Source organism: Pan paniscus, chromosome X (assembly GCF_029289425.2).
Source record: "Pan paniscus chromosome X, NHGRI_mPanPan1-v2.0_pri, whole genome shotgun sequence".
NCBI classification, from domain to species: Eukaryota; Metazoa; Chordata; class Mammalia; order Primates; family Hominidae; genus Pan; species Pan paniscus.
The window spans coordinates 87595998-87604485 of NC_073272.2; the positions used below are offsets into that span (position 1 = coordinate 87595998).

Here is an 8488-nt window from a genome sequence, read left to right on the forward strand (position 1 = left end):
TAGATTTAAGTTAAACAGTTTTGGTGAGAATAATTTATACATGATGTGGTATACTCAGCATTTCATCATATAACAACACAGCCACACAACCCTATTGTATCTTTATTAGTGATGCTTGTTTTTATTCCCTTGTTAAGGTAATGACTGCCAGTTGTCTCCACTGTTAAGATATACTTTTTACTGACAATTAGCAAATAATCTGAGAGTTGACACTTTGGGATTATGTGAATATCCCATTCTCCCCAAATATTTTACTAACCATTTTAGTGTCTATTGATGATTTTCATATGAGTTATTTCATTGAACATTGCAAAACGGTGATTTTTTCTAACTCTATTTTTTTTCTTCTTTAATAATTAGCTCTTCTGTGAAGAAGAGTGTTCCTTCATCACCCGGTGAAGAACTTTGGCAGAGTAAATGCATTTTCCCTTTCTTGATTTCAGAGTAATAAATTGACATCTAATAGTTACCTTCAATAGTGGCAAAATTATCTCTCTGTGTCATTGACTATCATTACAAAATTATGAATCTTTATTTAGTATTTTAAAGGCAAAAATGATAACTATTCTTTCTGATGCTTTCTTTTTTCAAATTTGGAGTCCTTTTAAGACAGTTTCTTGGTCATTTTGACTTGACACATTTAGTCTTTGAGTACATTCTTGGCTACTGCCATCATAAGATGTTTTAGACTCTGGAATAATGTACTGTTACAAGCCCTCTTCTTTTGAGTGAGAAATAATATTTAGAAATATGCTAGGTGCTAACTGAGCTCACTGCTAGTGGATCATCATCACTTGATTTTTGTTAGATCTTTCAGTGTATTTAAACGTTGTCCAGTGTTGGTTGTGAATAACCCTTGGCTTTGATTGTGGCTGTGGATGAAATTCAGCACCTACAGCCACCAGTAGCCTTAGCTCACCACCCACTTTCTCAATATCATGGGTAAAACCCAGGCTCTGACAGGCACTGTGGACCCTGGCCCAGATGTCCTGCTCCGATGCAGCAGATTGTGTGGTCTGACTTCTGGCTTGGGATCCCTAACCGTGTCTCCTGTCCCTAGGACACCCAGTTGCCCTGAGCCTGATGCCCATGCCTCTAGGACCTTAGAGATAGCCACTTGGTTGTCTCCATCTTTCAAATAAAGCTTTTTGTGCAATTCAAATCCAAGCACTAATAATGACTTTATATTAATATTTCCAATTCAATTTGAACATTGGGGGCTTTTCTCTTAATTTACCTTAACAAAGCAAAAAAATGCGCACCACTAATAAAGATACAATATAGTGTTAATCCCATTCACAAGGCAGGAGCCCTCATGACTTAATCACCTTTTAAAAGCCCTATCTCTTAATATTGTTGCATTGAGAATTACGTTTCAACATAAATTTTGGAAGGTAAAGAAATATTCAAACGATAGTATTCTGTCCCTGTGCCCCTACCCAAATGCATGTTTTTCTCATATACAAAGCATATTTTTTCCATCTCAATAGCCTCAAGATTCTTAACTTGTTTTAACATCAACTTTAAAGTTTAAAATCCAAAGTCTCATCTAATTATTATCTATTCAGATACAAGTGAGACTCAATGTGTCATTCATTCTAAGGAAAATTACTCTCCAGCTGTGAGCATGTGAAATCAAAGAGGTTATGTGCTTCTGAAATACAATTTCGAGACAAGCGTAGGACAGCCATTTCCATTCTAAAAGGAAGCAATAGGAACAAAGAAAGGAATAATAGGTTCCAAGTAAGTCCAAATCCTAGTAAGACAATTTCAAATCTAGATGCTTGAAAATAATTCTGACTCCTAGCCTCACCTTCCAGATGCACTGTGGCAGTGGTTGTGTTCCCAGGGCTCCAGAGGACCCCACACCCATGGCTTTGCTCGGTGAGGCCTATGCAGCTCTCATGGCTTACTGCCCATGGCCTGTAATTCTCCCGGGCTGGAGTTGCATACCAGTGGATCTACAGTTCTATAGATCCTGGGGATGGTTCCTAAGCTGTGAGTCCACTAGGCATTGCCCCACTGAAGATTCTCTGTGATGGTCCGACTTTTGCAGCATTTCTCTGCCTGAGCCCCAAGGCTCTTGGAGGCATCCTTTGAAATTCAGGTGGAGTAGCTATGTCTCCACAGCTCTGTGCACCTTCAGATTTAGCAACACATGGAAGCTGCCATGGTTTATGGCTTGTGCCTTTTAGAGCAACAGACTGAGCTGTACATGGGCCCACTTTGGCCACAGTTGGGGTGGCTAAAAATCACTGCACTGGAATGCAGGGAGCAGAGACTTGAGGCAGTGTTGAAGAGTGAGCCTCAAGGTTTCATGGTCACCCTGTGCATTTTTCATAAAACTGTTCTGCCCTCAGTGTCCTGGTACTCTCAGCCTGTGATGTGAATGGTGGCACCAAAAGTCTCCAGAATGCCTTCTGGGTCATTATTTGATATGGTTTGGCTGTGTCCCCACCCAAATCTCATCTTAAATTTTAGCTCCCATAATCCCCACTTATCAATGGAGGGACCCAGTAGGAAGTAATTGAATCATGGGGGTGGGTTTTTCCTGTGCTGTTCTCGTGATAGTGTAAGTCTTACAAGATCTGATGGTTTTATAAAGGGCAGTTCGCCTGCACACACTATCTTGCCTGCCGCCGTGTGAGATGTGCCTTTGTTCCTCCTTCACTTTCCACCATGAATGTGAGGCCTCCCCAACCATGTGGAACTGTGACTCCATTAAACCTCTTTTTCTTTTTTAACTTACCCAGTCTTAGGTATGTCTTTATTAGTAGCATGAGAATGAACTAATACGTTCTTCCATTGTCTTGAGGAACAACATGTGACTTCCTTGTATTCGTATTTATCTCCTTATCAAATATTCACTTGGCCATACCCTTGGTATTGTCTCCCAGTTATATATTTTTATTTTATACTTTTTTACATGTCCAGGCTAAGAATTTTTTTAAATCTTTAAGTTCTGCTTTCCTTTTTATTGTAATTTCCATCTTTAATTTACTTCTCTCTTCTCATATTTTACTATAAACAGTCAAGAGAAGCCATTGTGGGACTGAACACTTTGCATAGAGATTTCTTCTGCCAAATATCTTAGTTTATCACTCTTAAATTCTGCCTTCCACAAAGCACTAGGACATGGACATACTTCAGCCAAGTTCTTTGCCACCTTGTAACAAGTATGGCCTTCCTTCCAGTTTCTAATAAGATATTTCTCCCTTCCATGTAAGTCCTCATCAAAAGGGACTTTAGTGTCCATATTTCTGTCAGTATTCTGATCACGGTCACTTAGATAATCTCTAAGAAGACAGAGGCTCTTTCTACAACTTTCTTCTTCTGAGCCTTCACCAGAATTTACCTTAATGATCCATTCCTGCCATCTAGGGTTTTTTCAGCATGCACTTCAAAACTGTTCCAGCCTTTACCAATTACCCAGTTCTATAGATGTTTTCACGTTTACAGATATTTGTTACAGCAACATTCCACTTCTGGTCCCAATTTCTGTCTTAGTCTTCTTGTGTTGCTATAACAAAATACAGGAAACTGAGTAGGTTATAAACAAAAGAAATTTATTTTTCACATTTCAGGAGGCTACAAAGTCAAAAATCAAGGGGCTGGCAGGTTTGGTGTCTGGTGAGAACCCAGTCTCTGCTTTCAAGACAGAGCCTTGTTGTTGCATTCTCCAGAGGGTGCAAACTCTGTGTTCTCACTTGGAAAAAGGGAAGGAAGGGCAAAAGGGCAGAACACTGTGTAAAACTTATTTCATAAAGACCCGAACCTTATTTACAAGGGTGAAGTTCTCATAATTGAATCACCTCCTAAAGGCTCCACCTCTTTATACTGTTCCCCTGTGGATTAAGTTTCCATATAAATTTTGGAGGGGGAGCAAACATTCAAACCATAGCATCTCTTAGTATATCTATGTATAGATGTATGAATATATATTTTAATTATTTACAAATTAGTTACTGATTACCACATAATAAATTACACCAAAACTTAGCAGCTTTAGGCAACAAACAGGGCATTTAGCTTTTATGGATCAGAAATTTAAGAGCAGCTTAGCTGGGCATTTGTGGTTCAGAATCTCTCATGAGGTTGCAAATTGTTGGCTAGGGCTGTAGTCATTTGAAGGCTTAACTGGACACTGGAGCTAAAGTATATACCTCCAAGATGAGTCTCAGACCTCAGTTTCTCACTGGCTGCTGGCATAAAGCCTCATTTCCTTACCTAACTGGCCTCTGCGTAATTATTCCTAAGCCATGACGTTTTGCTTATGTACCCTTAGAGAGTGATCAAAGAGAAAAAACAATGAGGAGCCACAATGCCTTTTAAGACCAAGTCTCAGAAATGGCACTCTGTTCACATCCACCAAATTCTATTTATTAGAAGCAAGCCACTAAATCCAGCCCACACTCATGGAGAAGGGAATTAAGCTTCATTTCTTGAAGAGAGGAATAGCAAAGTAATTATGACCACGTTTTAAAAATACCACATTTGCTTATTGTATATCATACATAAAATAGATTCAAATTTACCATATCTATATAACTATACATGAAAATAGAGAATTAAGTGTAAAATTTCTTTGTAGTATTAACAATGTATATTCAGTGTATTGTGTTCAAAAGCCTATTGAAGTAATTTTCTCTGTATGATTATGTTACTGATTTGGTATAGAGTTAAATTACCTTATTTTTAATTTTTTGAGTTTTAGAATGTTTATGCTTTTTTATGCAAATCAATTTTTGATCAACTGCAATGCATGCATAGTTCAGAAAACAAAACAATTATGTTCAGAAATGTCTTGCTCTTTGTCTTATCTTTTATATTTACTATTCACAATACCTTGTTTCTCTAGAGAGCCATTTTATTTGTTTTTGGTTTATTCTCCTTTTATTTTGTTTTTCAAAATAAGCCTTATAAAAGACATATAGTAATTAATTCTACTTTGATACTGTATAATTTTTTTCTTGGCTTTATGAAAGCCAAATGTTTACTAATTAATTTACATAGGAGCAGGATAAGGAGACGGAAGCCCCTTTGTGTTCAATAGGTTCCTCAGGTTGGCAGCCACGATGAGCACCATGCTGTTTTTAGAAGGTGTCCTGCCAAATAAACTGTACCTTAAAGACATTGAACATAGCAGACGCACAAATAGTAGCCAGTTCCCTTTACACAGTCCTGGTTGATGGACCAAAAACAATTTCCTTTGACAGGGAAATCTATGCTAACTCTATTGAAAACTGTAAGACAGACAAATGGTGCATATTACTATACATTCCCTGTGGTTAAAACTAAATTCAAGTTTTCTATGCACATTTTTCATGATGTACTTTAAGGTTAGAGCATTCATAAAGAAATTCCTGAATCTATGAATATAGTTTGATTTTGTAGCCAAGGGTTGAAGGGGTAAAAAAGAACTACACATTAAGATGTAGTATTAAGGCTGGGCCTGGTGGTTCACACCTGTAATCCCAGCACTTTGGAAGGCAGAGGCGAGTGGATCACCTGAGGTCGGGAGTTCGAGACCAGCCTGGCCAACATGGAGAAACCCCGTCTCTACTAAAAATACAAAATTAGCCGGGCGTGGTAGCGCATGCCTGTAATCCCAGCTACTTGGGAGGCTGAGGCAGGAGAATCGCTTGAACCTGGGAGGCGGAGGTTGTGGTGAGCCGAGATTGCACCATTGCACTCCAGCCTGAGCAACAAGAGCAAAGCTCTGTCAAAAAAAAAAAAAAAAAAGATGTGGCATGCAAGTAATTTTTTAAAAAGTTTTAAAACATTTTTTCAGGTAATTTCGAACTAAAAAACATTAAAATGGCATAACAATTTTCTATTTTAATAATTATGGTGTTACTGGGATTGCTTTATACTATAGAGAAATGATAAATACATTTCTTAGTGACAGAATTGTTTAGGGAAAATGCCAGCAAATTACAAAAAAAGTGCATGAAACTGTTTTTATTCCGGCACAGTTGTTATATTCAATGTTTCACTAAAGCAGCAACTAAAGCCGCAGCTGACAGCGATTGGGATATTTGCCTGTTTTGAATCACTGAGAATGACAAACAAGTTTAAAGAAACTGCACATCATCAGTTATGTGTCTCTCTTCTTTTCTCTTGTTCCTCCTTCGTTGTTTTCTTTCTCTCATTTGTTCCTTCATTAATTTAATTGTCAACTTCTTTTTAATCTATTCATTTTGTTGTTAATTTGTTTATTTATTCATTCATTTATTAATTCATTCATCCATCCATGTAAAGTAACATCTGCTTTAGCGTAGACCAGTACAATAGCAAATAGCTTCTTAATTTGTTCCCTGTTCCACTGTCACACCAATGCAAGGCATTCCCCACACAGCGTGCAGTGACCATTAGAAAGTAAAAATTATGTTGCTTCTTTCCCCTGCTAAATATCCCTCCAATGGCCTCCTATATCACTCAGGAAAAATTTTAAATTTCTACAATGGCTTAGTTAATTTGATGCTTTGCTCTCTCTCCAACTTTATTACCTTTCACTCTCCCTTGCATACATTGCTTTAATCACACTGACATTTTTTTTGCTGTGCCTCGAAAAACACTTAATACTTGTTATTCCTTTTACCTAGAATGTACCTCCCTCAAATCCTAGCACTGATGGATGTCATCATTTTTATCATTGCTCAAATGCCACCTCAGAGATGCCTTTCTGACTACCCTATCTCAACTTGCCTCCCATCCCTCGCCGTCATATCACATTGTCTTCTTAGCACTTACTACAATTTGAAAGTGATTGTGCGTATCCCTAAATAGAATGTAAGCTCTCTGAGCACAAGGAATGTATCTATCTTCTTTATTATTGTATTCTCAACAACCCAAATAATACTGACACATAGAAAATTCGTAGTATATAACGGTTGGAGGAATGTATGAATGAATACTTCTGTTCCAGAAACAATCATTGTTAACATATTGGGCATTTTGTGTGGCCATAAGATAATGGAACTAATAAAATTGTAATAAACAGCACCATTCTAGTGATGAGACACACATACAATCAAACAATTAGCACATAGTTTGCTAGTGATAAAACAGAAGTCTATACTAAGGGCAAGGCAGCCTAGAGAAAGGAGGATATTTAGATTAAAAAGAAAAAAAACAACAACGAAAAAGAGAATACTTGTCTTGTTTGAGGAACAGCAAGAAGGCCAGTTTCGCTGGAATAGACTGTGAAAGACTATGAACTCAGTGACATGGGCAGAGGCTTGGATGTTAAACTAAATTGTGATTATGGAATTCCAGTACTGTAACATCTTTCAAACGCACTGTTTAAATCAAGTGGCAAAAACATATAGTGCTGAGAAGTTTGTAAACTCCTTGAAGAAAAAGACATCTTTTATATTCTTTATTTATAGTTCCCAAAGTGCCTATCAGAGCATTAAACACATAGCAAACACTCGATGATAACACATGTTTGGATTACTGAAGGCACAAGCAAATGTAATATCCCATTTTTCCATCAGTTTAATAGCTCATAAGCCACATCCTTTAAAGCACACTTTTGGCTGAGGTGTAGATTCTCCTTCTATAGGAATATTTCATCCAGCCAATAGGAGAGGGTAAACTGAAGATCTCTTTCTCTTTCTATTCCACTTGCTCTGCTCACATGGCCATAGAGGGAGGGGTACTGGAAGACAGGAAAGCATGCCTCTTATCGGTTGATTTCTTAGCTGGTTTTCCAATTATTATCACTATGTAACAAATTGTGGAAGAAAACTAAGCAGCTTTACACAAACCATTTTATTTTGCTTGTGATTTTTATGTGTCAGAAACTTGACAAGGGTTTGCCTAAGCAATTGTCATGTGGGATTGATTCTGCAGTTGAGGTAGATGTCAACTTGAAGCTGTAGTCATCCCAAGGCTTGATTGAGATAGATGTCTAAGATAGCTTATTCACATTACTAGCAGTTGATGCTGGCTGTCAGCTAGAATCTCAGTGAGGGCTTTTGACTGGAGCACCTACATATGGCCTCTCCAAATGGTCTGTGTTTCCTTATAACATGAAGGCTACAAGGTAGGAAGAGACTTCTAGAAGGATAGCTGTGATAGTTAATACTGAGTGTCAACTTGATTGGATTGAAGGATGCAAATTATTGTTCCTGGGTGTGTCTGTGAGTTTGTTGCCAAAGGAGATTAACATTTGAGTCAGTGGGCTGAGAGAGGCAGACCCACCTTCAATCTGGATGGGCACCATCTAATCAGCTGCCAGCATGGCTAGAATAAAACAGGCAGGAAAAGATGAAAAAGCAGACCTGCTGAGTCTTCTGGCCTTCTTCATCTTTCTCCCGTGCTGGATGCTTCCTGCTCTTGAACATCAGATTCCATGTTCTTCAGCTTTTGGACTCTTGGACGTACACTAGTGGTTTGCCAAGGGCTCTCGGGCCTTCAGCCACAGACTGAAGGCTGCACTGTTGGCTTCCCTACTTTTGAGGCTTTGGAACTCAGACTGGCT

The 8488-nt window shown here is 38.2% G+C and overlaps 1 non-coding gene across 1 annotated transcript; it reads left to right on the plus strand.

Annotated features, from left to right (window-relative positions):
* The first annotated feature begins 838 nt into the window (after window positions 1-838).
* LOC112438627 (small nucleolar RNA ACA64) lies at window positions 839-965 on the plus strand. The gene has a single exon (XR_003027028.1). It is a non-coding gene; the product is annotated as a small nucleolar RNA ACA64 (small nucleolar RNA).
* The last annotated feature ends 7523 nt before the right edge of the window (window positions 966-8488 follow it).